Genomic DNA, 17,047 nt, shown 5'->3' with positions numbered 1-17,047 from the left:
AACTTCAACCTCCTCCAGTTTTATTATAAAGCATTTGATTCTCACCCTGGGACTCACATTTTTTCCTCTTTTTAAACACATCTCTGCCTTTTTTCAATAATAGTTTGTCATGCCTAATTAAAGCTTAGTGGACAGTTTTCACTGACTTTATTTATTTACACATGACATAAGTTTGTTTTAGTGCTTTTGACCTCTACTAATTTTGTTGGTGAGGAAGGGGTCAGTGATGTGTGATTTAATCCTGAAGCCAGTAGCACACAGTATCCTCCTCGCTCAGTAGTTACTTACTTCCACAACTATGTGAATGCACATGCTAGCTGCTTGGAGTTCATAGCCCCAATCTGATATTAAGAGAGTAGGGAAACCATAATAGCTTATTGTTTAGTAAGGAGAGTATAGGTCTGTTACAGGCATGGAGAGCCTGTGGCCATTCAGGTGTTGCTAGACTATAGCTGCCATCATCCCTGACCATTGATCATACTGCTGGAGCTGGTGAGAGTTGGAATCCAGCAAAGTCCAGAGAGCCACAGGTTCCCCATCTCTGGTCTGTTCCTGGACATGTGGCTTGTCCAATGCACATTTGTAATTCCCCAGTATTGACTTAATGCTAGTTTAGGACTTTAGGTTTTAGCCAGCTTTGTTAAGGGCTGTGGGACAAGCTGGACAGGAATGAATAAGAAGAGTTCCTCCTGGGATATGGACACAGTGCCAGTTCTGAGAATCATGCCCCAGAGGAAGAGAACATGGCATCCAGAGGTTACAGGTCCTTCTGTTTTTTGTCTTGTTGGTCACTCATTGGAGAGAGTACCAAAAAACGAGGAGGAAGAACAGGAGGTTCCAAGGATTGACAGTGGACTTCCTATCGCCCCTTGGCTGATCCTTGACACTAACCCTGTAAGGGCAGGTTTGTTGTTGTTATGTGCCTTCAAGTCGATCACGACTTATGTCGACCCTATGAATCAGTGATCTCCAATAGCATCCGTTGTGAACCACCCTGTTCAGATCTTGTAAGTTCAGGTCTGTGGCTTCCTTTATGGAATTAATCCATCTCTTGTTTGGCCTTCCGCTTTTTCTACTCCCTTCTGTTTTCCCCAGCATTGTCTTTTCAAGTGAATCAGGTCTTCTCATTATGTGTCCAAAGTACGAGAACCTCAGTTTCATCATTTTAGCTTCTAGTGACAGTTCTGGTTTAATTTGTGTTTGTGTTGTGTTTAAAAGTGAATGAACAGGGATTTTCATTGCTGGGGCTAATCAGCCGCCATATTTATAGTAGGAAAGGAACATTTGTGAACCTAGATTGTCTGATTCTCTGCCCCCCACACCCCTGCCCCAAGTGAAAGTAACTTGAAAATACACCCATCCTTCTATGAGAAAACATGTTTGTTGAAGCAGTCTGTGATGGACCAGAGCACTAACCATAGATCTCATTAGTCCAAAACAAACACTCTCTTCATTGCTAGTTGATCATTTAAACATCTGACTTTGATCTGTTTGCTTCTGATAATTAAATCCAGCTAAAGGGAAACCATTTCGTTGTGAATTCAATCACAGCAGGAGAAAATGCTGTGAAATGGGGGCTAACTTATTTCCTGCCTAATGATTCCTCTTTGCACTCCTCTCCTCCCATACTTGTATTAGATGCCCTTTTCCCATTTATGTTTGTGTGTTGTGCCTAAAGCGCACATGTGCTCATAAAGCACATCATCACTGTTTAATGTAGCTGCAGCAGCTTGGTGTCCTATAGCAAAGCAGCCTGTGCATTAATCAAACTGCTCATTATATAGTTGTTTTATTATTGTAAGGAGAGCAACAGCATAGGTTGCTGGCAGCATCCTGTACTGGGGTCTTTGCAGTGTAATTATAGAATTGCTATGAATTTGCATATTGCCAGGATGCTGCCAGTAAATATTAATGGATTACTTTTTATTCATTTAGCAAATGTTTTTGAAAGATGCTTTGAAAAACAAAAAGATCATATCTGTATGTTGTTTTTTAATTTATTTTCACCTTTTTGTCTCCTTTGGAGCCCCCCAGTGTATCATCACTTTGTTTACCACAAATTAAACCTTCGCTGATTGTTTACCAGGCTGGAGACCCATGTGCATTGCTGCGGCACTCTCCCCTTTTTTTTAATAATCACAACCTGGGATTCGTTTGCAAGAGGCCCTAATCTGCATGAGAATTATACAATTAACTTTTGATTAACCACCTAGTTCTTTTGGAAAACCGCAGTGTATAGGATACTCTGCATTTAAATAATTTTCCTTAAATTGGGAGCAGGCCTTTCATTAAGCCTGTGAGTTTGACTAAACAACAACATTTGGAGATAATCAGGCTCAAAACAATAGGCGAGGCTGCAAGGCTAGAATGTCATCTTTAAATATAACAGCTGAGATAAAGGCACCCAGATTGTGCCTTATCAAAACACAAAAAAATCAAAGCTGTCTCTTGTCTGTGGCAAAATACCAGGCCCTGGTGTTCAGGGCTACTATTGTTTGGCCTATAAGTGCTGCTGGATTTGCATTCAGAGAGCCAGTTCTGACACACATTACATCACGTAGGGTACTTATCTAGGAGTCTGACAATAATTATCAGGAAGAATATACTCAGAATGACTTTTTTGTGATTTTTATGCATCCCCAACACAAGGAAGAGGAGATAACAGCATTATGAAAAAGGGGAGAGTCTCAAAAGACTCTCCCTGGAGCTGCGTTCTTCGATTAAATTTGCTATGCCACTCTGGTGTGCTGAACAAGTGGAAAGAAAGACTATGAGGCTTTTATATAGGGCAATAATAGTCCTGAACACAGCCCTTACCAAAAGATAAGATCCATTGTCAAAACAAACAAAAGGAATGGTATTAAACACCACTCCAAGAATATATATGAGGAAAGTTTTAAAGCCTTTTCTTTTCTTTTCCCCCCTCAAACCTTGAACCTGATTCTCTCAAGCAGTTGCATTTTTAGTTTACTAGGTATTCCTGGAAGTGGCTCATTTAAAAGTGTAGCTTATTTTAAAAGCATCTCTCCTTATCATAATATCCTGATAAGAGATAGTTAACTTAAAAAAATAAAAATCAAAGATCATATGACCATTAGAAGAGGGGAGATGGGAAAATATAATTAAATTCACATTCCTAAGCACAATTGTGCCATATGTTATATTTTTCCACTAAAGATATTGGATTCGATTCAAAGGTTCCCTTCCTCTAATGGAAGAAACTTCCAACTGAGGAAGAGAACTCTTGGAACCAACCCAGTGGCCAGGATCCAAAGATCTGAAGGGTTTATGCTGGCTCTCAATGGCTGGTGACTAAAGATTGATCCTCATGTCCTACCATTTTTAAAAAATCAGTTCATCATGAAACTGGGGTGGGGTGATCATAAACAAATCTAAATCTTCCTTGGCCTCACGGGATGATATCTTCTTGCCTTTAAATCTTTCTTTATATTTATACAGTCATCAATGTACCACATATCTACATTTCATCAGAATGGATTAGTACTCCACAGATCCTCTTTTTATTTATTAATATTTCTTTAAAGTATATCTAGGCTACCTTTTAGGACATAACCCTTATCGGGCAGCACACAACAGCAAAACAAGATATACTTAGGGATATTTAAAGCGTCAACATGCATTAGAATACAGTACTGTAAGAAAGCCCAGAATGGGCCAAGGGAACTTGTGGTCCTCCAGATGTTGTAGGACTCTAATTCTTATCAGCTCCGGCCAGCATGGTCAGTGGTGATGGATGATGGGATTTTGAGTCCAGCAACATCTGGAGGGCCAAAGGTTCACCACTCTGGCTTAGAACCTCAAGAACCAGCGGCCCAAACACTGTTAAAGAAAGACAAACTGGGAGTTTGAAGGCAAGTTTGAAGGCCTGGACCATAGTTATGTGTAGTTCTACAGGGATACCAAAAAAAGGTCCCAACTCTTGTGCTTGCCAAGTTCCAACCTAATTGATCTTACTGGCAAGCATAAGAACAGGGTCACCTTTGCAGATCCTAACAAAGAGGCAGGATCATATAGATGATGACAGTCCTTGAGATGTACAGCCAGCCATCTGCACAGAACAGAATATGAGAATCACAATAACTTCATTAGCGGAACAGACTATGGTGTTTAATCGGAGGAGGCGATAATGTAAGTTCAAAAAGCAACTTGCTGCTTTGCAGGTTAAAAATGCTTGTGAATACTGCTCTATAACAGAAAGCACTGTTCTGCAACTGGCACTTGGAGGCAGTATGTCTCTGAATACCAGTTGCTAGGAATCACAAGGGGGAAGAGTGCTGTTGCAGGCTTCCCATAGGCATTTGGATGGCCACTGTGATCCAATTACACTGGACTAGATGGGCAGAGTCAGGCAGGACTCTTCTTACATTCTTTTGAATGTAGGTAATTCCTACAATGGAATATGCCAGCAAATATATGTAGAGGTCATAAATTGGGGCATTTCTCCAGCCACACAGTGCCTTACTAAACATTAATATTTTCAGAAGTTTAAAATCAGTTCATGCTGAAATCAGTTCATTTGAATGTAATAAATTGAAATCATGGCCTTTAAAAAACAAAACCACAACTGGGTTTGTGGTACAGTTCTATGTGCATGTTTGCATGGTGCTGCATGTCTCACTTATCAATGTTAAATCAGAAATGAAAGTTGTAGTGCCCAGAGAAATACACACACAACAAATGGAACCACTTCTAAGAGTCCATACACTGTAAAGGATGGAGCCTAGCAGTCCTTGTACCTGGGGCAGAGGCCAGGAGTGAAGGGGCAGAACTCATGTATCTGTGGGTGGAATCGAATGGTAAGGAGTAAACCAACCTGTGTACTGCTTTTCCACATGCTTACAAGTCCTGCAGTGCATCCACATTTATATATGATACTAAAAGCCAACACATATTGTTTTAACGTACTCCAGGAGTGGAGAAGCCCATCCTCCTCACAAAACAAATTTGAGATGGCACCTGACAATGGGCTGCAACCCACTTGTGGGTACCAAACCACTGGCTGTAGATCAGTGCTCTAGAAGATAGGACTACATCTTCTTAGGTCAGCAGTGTATACAGCTATATTAGTGTGCACTATGCTGTTTTATTATGGAAGCCTTGCAGAGCTTGGTGTTGCTTGGTAATTGATGGACCATTAGGTTGCCCTTTGTTTGAAAAGATAGCTTGGAATGTAAAGGCCAGAACATTCAGAACACAGGAGATCTATAACTGGATCTTCCAACTTTTTAATGTAAAGCAACTGGTGGGAACTCTGATTAGATTGGAATAAGTGGTGCTCAGATTTGCTGGCAAGCTACTAAACGATTTATGGATAAAATGTTGTTTGGGTTTCTTTCTGCTGCTGCTCTTGGATTGCTTTTGATGTTGCTGTGAATCTAGTCCTGCCTCCATAGTTGATTCTTTGATTTATATATTTGTAAATCAAAATGCCCGTATAAAACCAGTGTAAGTCTTCTGTGTGCTGTCTTCTGCAAATTGAAACTGATCCTCTAAACCAGGGATAGAGAACTTCTGGCTTTCCGGATGCTGTTGGACTCTCATCATCCTTGGCCATTGACCATGCTGGCTGGGGCTGTTGGGAACTGAAATAAAATAACTTCTGAAGGGTTACAGGTGCCCTATTCCCTGCTCTAAATCTGCCCTGGACTTTCCACTGCTTAGAGAAGGAAGAATGCAACAACAATAAGCAAAATATTGGGAACTCAAAGCACCCAATAGAGCCAAGTGTGTTTTGATAAGCCAAGTTAAATTCAGAGTATTTATCATGTTAATTGTCCAAATTTTCAGCTGCTTCTGAGCAATTTGGCTCAATAGTGATTTCTTGCTGAGTTGCTTTTGTTGACAAGAATTTCAGTGTATGAGTTTGTCCCAGTTCTGCTATTTTGGTTGATGTTCAGCTAACTCCCTTTGCCTCAAGTCTGTGGTTGTAGTGCAGCAGAATAGTTTGCACAGAGTCCATTTGTTTTCACTCTAATTTCCCTGAAGAAGCCCTTCTAGATTTGGTCTGCACTTTTCTGTTTCTTTTGCCATGTGTCAGACACTCAACAGCTAGCCAGCCAGCACTGAGGAATGGTTCTTCCATGTCTCTCTTTAGGAATCACTGTTATCAACACCATACTTGACTGCTGTCCTTAATAACACACAAGTGGCTCCTTTTGGAAGCGGTAGGAGTAAAACTCCATGGATCAGCTAGTGGGGATTCCGAGACAAAACACTGGCAGCATTCTTGCTGGAAAATTGAATGAATCACCTATGAGACATGCTAAGTAAGTGCCCGCTGGCCTGAGGCCTGAGGATCCCATATCTACTCTCAAATTCCTCTTTATCTGTAAATGCAGCACACTGCCAAATCTCAATTAGATTGTCAGTGATATAGTTGGCTCTGGTTAGCATATTGGAAAACCAAATCAAAGGACATTCTTAAACAAGAGTTTCTGACTAATATGTTCAGGGAACCACAAAAATTTTATTACATGATGGTAGCTAATAACAAGTCAAAAATATGCCCTCAGAAAACATTGCCAAGTGCCTGTACAAGGAATAGTCTCTAATGTGCTAGGGAAAAAATGGTTTAGGGAATCAAGAAGGGATATACTAGAGAAGATAATGGAGGTATGTTTCTTGGGGTAGGATTGGGATTTAACACATGAAGAACAAAAACAAATGGGGTCTGGCACAAGAGTTATGAATGACAAGTTTTAGCTTTAGTTGCTCTTTATATTTTGATAATGTAGAGCTGGGGAAGTCCCTCTTTGTAGATAATCAGTATAATAGGCATTATAATACATTGCAAAATGTGATAGATTTTTATCAAAACCCAATCTCAAAGAAATCTTGCACATATCATTATAATGCACACAATTGTTTTACCAGGGCTGTCTAAAACCATGGGTTAGATCCAGTCATCCAGTTGAAATCAATGGGACTTGAGTCATGACAGTATGACTTAAGGCAGGATCTAATCCCATGACTGTTGTCATCTAAGAGTATCATATGGATGGGCTCTCATATTATGTTCTATGTGATACAATTCCAGAGCCCATCAGCTGGTTCAAGTTATGTGACAAAGCAAGATATTCAAGGAGGATTTCTAGAAGAGGGAAGTCTAAACAGGCCAACAGTTCTCTGCATGTAAACTCCATAGATTTATTTACATGCTCCAAATTATCAAAAAAAAAACCATTTTCCCCTCTTCTCCCTATTGCTTCCCACATGATTTGGAGGACTTTGTAATTATTTTTGTATTTTTCTTTTGCATAATCCAGGGAAACAACATGCTGATTACCTCTAACAAACTGAATAATGCATTGAGGAAAAATGCAAGTAAATAGATTTCCCAGATGTTTCATGTCCATTTGTAGTAATAGTAAATTGGGAAGATCCATGTGAAGAGTGAAAAGGTGTTCTGTTAGGCTATGAACAACTCATTCCTTAAGAGGCATGAAGCTGGAAACCACTTACCCATCTCTGACTGAACAGAGTGATCCTTGATCACTCCCAGAATTCTAGAAATGACTTTTGGACATTTCCATTCCTTACATGGTAACTTATGAGATGTGATTTACAGTTACATGATCATTTTTGGTACAATGATAGGGAAATACCACCTAGCGGTGATTTTAAATGTGATCAGTGTTTATTCCAACACCAGCCTACCCATGTTTTTGCTAAGATGGTACCTGCTCTGATTATGGAATGGTCCATCCCAGAGAAGTTCACCTGGTCCTATGCTGGAATATTTTCAGTACCAGGCACAAATATTTAATTTATCCAGATATTTTAATCTCCTGCAAATCATGAAGATGATGGTGATAGCCATAGACTTAGTAAACCTATTGAAATCAATAAGGCAATTGATTTCAGTGGGTCTACCCTCTCTAAGTCTGGATACAGCATCAACACCACTGGAATATTTCTAAGTCATACTCAGAATAGACCTACTGAAAAAAATGGACTACGTCAGTTATGACTTAGTATGACTGACACACATTAATTCCATATATGTCTAGTCAAAAGTTAACCCCAATGAGTTCAGTGGAACTTACTCCCCTGTATGTGTGTATAGAATTGCAGCCTTAGCTGGATACAACCATTGTTGTTCCTGTTGTTGTTGTTTTAATTGTTTCTTTATATACTGCCTTTCAGCCACAAGGCCCCCAAAGCTTTTGTTTTATAGTATTGATTTTTTGTTGTACATTGCCCTGGAATCCATATATCGATTGAAGAGTAATATATAAAAGCTTTAGACAGATAAATATTTCTTGGGACAGTGTTAGCTTTCATTTCCAAGGATAAAGTTATCATCAGTCTGATCACATGGAAGCATTCAGAAGATATTTTTGCCATATTTTAAAATTATAAATCTGATGTCTATAAATGAGGGCTCAGTCCTCATGCATGATATTTATATCATCCCATATAAATTTTATATCAGTCACAAAAAATACCCACATCCACTACAACTACAGACTACAGAGTTCAGTTAAAAAGGATCAGCATCGCTAAAAAAAAACCTAAGTAAACAAAATGTGGCCACTAAACAAGGACGGTGTCAGTCATGTCTCCTTAGGGAGGGAGTTCCAGGAATAAGGTGCCACGGCAAAAACTGTTGTCTGTCTGGTCACCACCTGTTTCACTTCTAATGGTGGGGGCACTCAGAGAAGGGCATCAGTAGATTACTTCAGTACATGGACAGGTTGCTGCAGGAGCTAGCAGGCGTTCCTTTTAACACATGATACACATGATACAATCCAATGATGGCATTTGATCCATACTTAGCGTAGATTCATTCTCATTTGCTTGTGGGTGTGGTGGTTGCGCATCTTCATGATAATCATTCATCCATCCATCCCATGCTTTTCAATGCATTTCACTGTCACTGTCCAAATCACAGAAAGTCAGTTTACATTATCAATGAAGTTGTATTATATGCCTTTTCAGGCAATCGTAAGGAAGCAATTGCATGACTCCTTCAGATATCCCATAAGCATGCAAAGGTTGGCAGCGGAGTAGGTGTGCCTAGAGACATTGGAGGTGGAGCTGATATGCAGGCCTCCAAGCTGCTTTACACTTTTGATCTCATGTGTGAGGCCCAAATGCCTGAAGGGTGTGCTTGTCTCCCTCCTTCAATGGAAAGAGCAGCTATTTTTGGACTGTATTGACAATGGAATCGAGCTAATAGTTTAGAGTCACACTGTCTACTGTAACTGTCTAGTTCATTTGCTATATTATTGTACATCTAATAACCACAGAAAAAAGCTCATTGAATACCCATGCATTAAATATGTCCTATATTGGGGACAATCCACCAGGAGCATCTCCTACACAGTCCTCATTGGAACAGACAGACTTGCACCGAGGACATGTCTGTACATGTTATTGTTATTATTCCCGCCAGCACCAGACCCAAAAGCTCTGGTGATGGTGGGCCTTCGAGCCATGCCAGGGAAGACCTGCCATGGCTTCAAAGCCCCCCCTCGTTGGTGGTGGCATGGCCACGCACACCATATCACGCAGCGGGCAGAGCAGGGTGGCTATTTAAGCCCTGCTCCGTCTCCCTTAGGCCTCTTTTGGGTAAGTCTGCCAATGTGGCACCTTCCCATGGGTCCACGGAGCAGGGGGTTCAACTCTGTTGGGAGTTCAGCTCTAAAGTCTTCTGTAACAGGAACCCATGTAAATTAAGGCATGAGTTTCCCATCAGTGCTGGCTCCCATCCTCTCACCAGCTGCTCCAGAGCAAGGGTTTTCAGAGGGGGAAAACACCCAGGTCTGAGGAACAGCCTTCAGGAAAGGGGTCCAACCGTGAATGATGTTCGGCAGCTCTTGCATTTGCTCAGACAGTATCCTAACAGGGCAGACACAGTTTATTTGGGGGAAGGTTTCAGTTGTGGTTTTCGGATTCCAGTTATGGAGGAGCATAGGCCTTATATCTCAGGGAATCTGAAGTCAGTAGTTGGCATGGAGTCAGTGGTGCAGGGGAAAAAATTGATAAGGAGGCGGCTGAGGGATGGGTCTTGGGTCCATTTGATTATCCTCCTATGCCCACTTTAAGGGTATCCCCTTTGGGCATCGTTCCTAAGACCCTGGACAATATTGCCTCATTCATCACCTGTCTTACCCTAGAGGGCAGTTGGTGAATGATGCTATTCCCGAACATTTGTGTTCGGTACGTTATGCTTCCTTTCATAGTGCACTAGTGATGGTTCGGCCTTTTGGCCCAGGCGCTCTCATGGGTAAGTATGATATTAAGTCAGCATTTTGCCTCTTGCCAATCCACCCTTTGCACTTTGATCTGCTGATATTTTCATTTAAGGATTTGTTTTATGTGGATCGATATTTGCCCATGGGGTGTTCTATTCCATATTCAGCTTTTGAACACTTTAGTACATTTTTTGAGTGGGCTCTCAGGAGGCAAGCTGGCTGTGATGCAGTAGTGTATTATTTGACGATTTTCTGTTTGCTGGTCCTGCTGGTTCACAGCAGTGTAGCCAGCTGATGGGGGTGTTTGGGTAGTTGGCAGACGAGTTAGGTGTGCCTTTCGCCAGGGAAAAAACTGAGGGCCCTTCACCTGTGCTCACCTTTTTGGGTATTGAGCATGACTCAGTAGCACAGGCTTGTTGTTTACCGGCAGTCAAATTAGGGGATTTGAAACGCAGGGTTGATAGCATGAGGGAGGCTAGGAAGGTTACCCGCAGGGAGCTTCAGGAGTTGGTAGGGCATTTGAACTTTGTGTGCAGGGTCATAGCACCTGGCAGAGCATTTCTGCTCAGGATTTGTGACTTGATGTGGGGCCTAAGCAGGCCTCATCGTCGGGTTAGAGTTACTGGGGACATGAGGGAGGATTTGCTAGTTTGGTCACATTTTTTGGACCAGTTTAATGGGGTTACATTTTGGCATAGGAATTTGCTGTTGGAGGCGGAGTTCACTCGGATGCCTCTGGGGCTTTAGGTTTTGGGGTTATTTTTAGGGACAGCTGATGTGCGGAGGCATGGTCGGTGGCATGGGCAGAGGTTGGCATCACTGGGGATTTGACTTTTCTGGAGTTTTTCCCTATAGTGGTTGCCGTGCACCTGTGGGCAGCTGAGTTGGCTAACTCTGTGGTGCATTTCTGGTGTGATAACTAGGCCATGGTGTGTGTTATCAACTCTCTTACTTCTAGGAATGCTAGAGTGATGGTTTTGGTGCATACTTTTGTAACTCAGTGCCTTACATTTAATATTCTTTTTCTTGCTCGCCATGTTCCTGGTCTGGACAACGGTGTGGCTGATGCCCTGTCTTGCCATCAGATGTTGGATTTTCGGCAGTTGGCCCCTTTGGCCTGTGGCATTGTGGGAACTTGACAGTTTGAAGCTGAGAAGGCCATAATGTTGTCCCTTGCCACCAGCACAAGAAACTCCTATTTGAGAGCAGGTAGAGAGTTTGATAGTTTTTGTTTGAGCAGGGGGTATTCTCTCCTCTGGCCCATACTAGTGGACTGGTTGATGGAATTTTGCATGGCTCTGCACCACCAGGGACTTTCAGTGAAGACCATTTGGGGTAAGTTAGTGGGAATTGGATTCCTGGCTAAACTGAGGGGCGTGCCTGATTCATCCAGGGACTTTAGGTTAAGGAAGATGGTGGATGGGTGGTCTAGGGCTCATCCTCCTCCACCAGACACTCATAGCCCCATTACACCAGCGATTCTGTTGGGTTTTCATGGGCTTTGGATGTCTTTATGTAGTTCTAGTTATGAGGCAGCTTTATTTCATGCAGTTGCTGTTATAGTGTTTTTGGGGGGCTTTTCGCATGGGAAAATTGCTTGCTTCTTCAAGAACTGACAGGTCCGGTCGTGCAATGGAGGTAGGTGATGTGATGGTGGATGACAGTGGTGTGCGGATTCGTCTGTGCAAGTCCAAGACTGACCAGAGGGGGGGAGGAGCTGTTATTACGTCAGCCTCTTCCCCTGTAGGCTGGCTCTGTCCAGTCCAAACTTTGGGTTCGTTTCTGCGAGTCAGGGGTGAGGCTGAGGGCTTTCTGTTTTGCCATCAGGATGGTCAGCCTTTGACTAACTTTCAGTTTTGGTCCATCACCAGATGGGCCTTGTCATGTTTGGGTCTGGATCCCAGGCTGTTTGGTATGCGCTCTTTAAGGATAGGTGCAGCTTCCATGGCAGCCACTTTGGGATTTGGAAGCACAGCAATTCAGACGGTGGGACACTGGTGATCAGGTGATTTCCAGGCTTATGTTAGGCCAATCAAGGCCCACGTTGACTGTTGCTCTAATGAGCATATTGTTAATTGTTGTTTCTGTTTTAACAGGTTGGTGGGTGCTGGAGAGAGTCAAGGTACTCATTTGTGGCCACAGCATGGTGTTCTGGGCTAAGAGGAGGGCGTCGGAGACCAGGCACGGAACCTAGTTGGGGCTCAGCCATTGTGCTTCGGTCCAGTGGGTGGGTAGATGTGGCATGCCTCCTGCCAATGCTGTTCGGTGCTTCATTGGTGCAGTACCCTCTGCAGGTTTTGGTGATCCATTTGGGAGGCCATGACCTGGGAATACTGAAGGGGAAAGCCCTTATCATTCAGGATTGCCTGGACTTTGAGGCCATACGGAGGAGGTGGCCTGGGACCATGATTGTTTGGTCCAAGATCCTCCCAAGGAGGAGCTGGAGTGGTGGGATTGACCCCAGGGACCTGAACAAGGCTAGCAAGAAGGTAAATAGGGAAGTCCGGCTCACTCTTGCCGGTTGGCAGGGCGAGGAAATACATCACCCCGAGGTGAAGTGTGGAAGGCTGATCTTTACCAGTCAGACAATGTTCATATGTCTGATCTGTTTCTGACTGATCTTCAGAGTGCCCTGTGGGAAATTGTCGCAGGTGGGGGAAGAGGGACTAAGCTGAGGCTTGTCCTCTTCTGTGGCAGATATGTGCGGGCATTTCATAGGGTAGGATTTGGTGAGCACTCTTGGGCACCCTTTAAGGTGATCGGTGGGTTCTGAGGCCTGCCTTCCAGGTTGTGTGGCCTATTGGCAGGATAAGGCTCACCTTTGGGGCTAACCTGTAACACCCACTCAGAATTGTGTGGCCCTGAGGGGGGTAGAGCAGGAGGGCCTCCCTAATCACCCTGTGGGGATGGGGACCGGAGAAGGGGATTGGGCTTCGACCACCCCCTTTCCCACAGCAGGGTGTCCTTGCCCAATGGGTGATGAGTTAGGGTCCTGCAATGGACTCTGCAGATCATTTATTATGTAAATCAAGCATTTAATTGGCTTTATTTCAATGAACGTGGCCCTTGATTTACCCACACTTCATCTTGTCTTGCCTCTTCATTTTCCGGCTATGGGCTCCAAATAGTAGACAGCAAAGGAGATTATCCAGTGGGAAGATCTACTCTTTAAGCAGCTTTGAAATGAATAGTGACTGCTAGAGTGTTTGAGCAGCTCCTGATATTTTTGGTGGGAGATCTTCCCTATAGTTGGTTTGTTTGAAATAAACCATACTTAATATTAATCACAAGTTGTCAGTTTGAGTCACAGTTGACCAAAAGCAAAAGTAAAAGCTCCTGAACACCTTCTTTGGGTTGCACTGGAGGAGAAGAGGGAAGGGTGGAGACTAGCCCTGAAGGAGACTGGGCTCATGATGTTCAGTTGCAACCTTCCTGTTGAACATTCTCAGACTGTTAGACACAATCCCAGTAATTATACAGCCACAAGAGTGGCTGTATACTATAGCCAGCGTGGATTTTCCACATTCTGCAATGTTAAATGGAAAATACCCCCCATGCCATGATGCTTCCCATAAGCTCATTTCAAAACAAAACCTTACAAAACTTATAGTCCTGAACTCAGAAACGCTTGCTTAACAACCCTCTCAATTTTCATGGCAATACACAAAACAGTCAGAGAGGAGTTCAAAGTCTAAAAAGAGAGGAAAAAACGCCGACAGCCCTTTTGGACTTTTTTCTGTCAGAGTTCTCATAATCTGTTGAAATTCATTAAAACTCAGCCATGTTCACAGAGTACCTGTAATCCTATTACTGACCTTGCCCCATACCCTGACCTTCATCTTCTGCAGTTTAAAAGTTAAAAAAAATGCCTGGTTGATTTTTAATTAATTTAAGAAATTTTGGCTTGAACCCAATTATAACATCGGGCATGCTCAGTAAGAATCAACTGTCAGTGTTCTAAAAGCCAGACTCACAGCAGCTGGTGTTGCCTAATCAGGGGCCCACATCCATGACAGACCTTTATTTCACTTGAGGCAGTCATGGCTTCCCTCAGAGAATCCTGGGAAGTGTAGTTTGTGAAGGGTGCTGAGAGGAGATTCCTGTTCCACTGAGAGACCTCCAGCAGCCAGGCTGGTTTAACAGTCAGCCACTTTGATTGAAGGTCTGTGAGGGGAACTGGGCATCTCCTAGCAACTCTCAGCACCCTTCTCTAACTTCACTTCCCAGGATTCTTTGAGAGAAGTCATGACTGTTCAAAGCGAAATAAAGGTCTGGTGTGGATGTGGCCAGGGACAGTTTTGGTTTAAATTTGGGTGGGAGGCTACATGTGCCTGCTGTAGAATAAAAAGGTGGGGGAAAGGCTGAAAAGCATTGATACTGTTCACAATGTTTTCCTTTTGGAAAGGTAAGGGGCTTCCCCTCTGCCCAGTGCCCACCCACCCCATCTCCTCTCCTCCCCCCCTCCTACCCTCCCTGGCCCTGCCCCGGGTCAGTGTTGGACTATGACCTGGGTGAGCAGGGTTTGAATCCCCACACAGCCATGAAGCTCACTGGGTGGCCTTGGGCCAGCCACTGCCTCTCAGCCTCAGAGGAAGGGAATGGTAAAATCCAATTTCGGACCAACCCAAATTGTGTTTGCGTTTTGCCAAATTTGTAGGGCAGTCCAATATCTCAGAGAGGAGGTCAGGTCTCCTGCTCCCCTGGTGCATTTACTATAGCTGCCCAATTTCCCTGCTTTTTAAAGTTTGGTAGAAATATCTGTGGGCTATAGGTACGTTCTTAAACCGCAAGGGTTTTTTTGCCTATTAGTGAATTAATAATATAGTGATTGGTTAAATATTAACATGAGAGAAGTTATTTGTTTTCTTTATCTAAAGATGTTCATGGCCTGATCCTGGGTCCTGCTGTTCCTGGCACAAAGGTCCATGTCTATTACACCTGTGTAGCATAACAAGAGACCTTATATCAGCCTTCCCCAACTTGCTACCCTCCAGATGTTTTGGACTACAATTTTGTTCAGAAGCAGGATGCTCATGCGTGTTCTAACAGATTAGAAAAAGCCATTTGAGGTTCTTCAAAGCTTTCCCGAACAGGGTGCCCTCTAGTTGTTTTGGACTACTCCCTGACTTTTGACCATGCTGGCTGGGTCTGATGAGAGTTGTTGTCAAAAAGATCTGGAGGGCTCTAAGTTGGGGGAGGCTGCATTATAGTTATGTTTCAGAGATGTTATATAGAATGTCACATCAATCTGATGTCGCAAATGCTTAAGTCTGAACTGTTGCACTTTTTCAGACACTAAATTAAAAGAAGGAAGTCTTAGGGAAAAATGCCATCTTGTACAGAAGCATGATACTTGTGTATTTCCTAACAGAATGGGGAAAGCCTTTTGCGGATCTTGAAAGCATCTATTGCCAGAAGGCTTGTGTGAGTTGTGGCAGGAGCACAATAACATGTAGCTTCTTTATCTGACAGACCCTGACAGTGTAAGTCAATAATTATTATGTTTAAAAAACTGTCAGAGCAAAGTGTGATATGGAAAACCTACCACCAGAAATGAGAGAGGAGAGTATGTGAGAAATGTTTGTGAGGAAAAAATACTGTCCAGGATTTGCTAACTGAGCTCAGAGTAGTGGCTTAACAGATTGTCCTTTTTAAAGTGTTAAGATTGTCAGGAGTGGAGGAATTAATTTCCAAACTCTAGCTTGTCTTCTGCCAGTTCCCTTGGAAAGAAATTCATCTCTTGTTTTCATTGATTTCTTCTGGAGACACTGAATGCATTTCTCTCGAGTTTGCTGCCACTTTCTGTGGAATGTTCTGCTTCTGACAGGCATACAGGACATGCATCCAAAAGCAAATATAGACCACTGGGATGCAAAGTAAAATGAACGAATACTTTGTTTTATGAGATGTTTCAAGGCTTTTCAGTTCTTCTTTCCCAGCAGTGAAGATTCCTTTCCATAACCTTTGATTTGCAGTCATGCTCATTGGGGCTGCAAATCTACCACCTGAGTCCAATAAACAAGTTGGTGATATACTAGATATTTGATCAAATCTATCTTATCTTACTATTTATATCTTGGTGATCATTGTTGTGTAGGAAAACGCTGGTCATATCCTGGGGAGGGTGGAGTGGTCTAGTCTGTTAAATGCTGTTAAAATATGATCTTGACAGGGAAAGAAAAAGTACAGATATTTTGTGTCAAGAAATTTAAAACATGGCTATGGGCTATGAGTAACTGATTCTTGCTAAAATTGATGTATTCATATAGAAGCTAAGTTGTGGTGCTTCTGATTTTCTGAAATGTATTGTTTCAGGCCCCACTTTTTAAAGATGGAAGCAACAATAAATTTTTTTAAAAAAAGTGTTGGAGGTGGTATGATAGAAGTATCATCCCTGTGGAATACACACACTGTTTCAGTGGGTGCAGTATTCAACTAAATAGTAGCAATAGTGCAAGGATTAGCACTAGCACAACAGGACTTTCCCCACACCGTTTCTCCCCACATCGTTCCCAGATCTGCTCTGGAGGGTTGGGGGAACCCAGAATACATTTAGTGGAGTATAGGGGGAGGCAAGGGAGTGAGTCCCATAGCACCAATCCTTGTGCTAGTGTTATTGTTTATTTGAAACCGCCCTGGATCTCAATTAGTTTGATTCCAGATATTTTCAGCATCTCTAGTTCCTTGATTACAAAGGTAGAGGTTTGCCTGAGAAAGACTATCAAATGCAAATCAGGATCCAATCTTGTGTTGTCTCATTAGCTTGGTCTTGCACCAGGAGCTTGATGATAACTAACAGATGTAGCTTCTCCAGCATTCATCCTGAT

The sequence above is a fragment of the Rhineura floridana genome, chromosome 7 (assembly GCF_030035675.1).
Source record: "Rhineura floridana isolate rRhiFlo1 chromosome 7, rRhiFlo1.hap2, whole genome shotgun sequence".
NCBI lineage: Eukaryota > Metazoa > Chordata > Lepidosauria > Squamata > Rhineuridae > Rhineura > Rhineura floridana.
The sequence above is the reverse complement of the archived record's forward strand: the minus strand, read 5'-3'. Positions refer to the sequence as shown.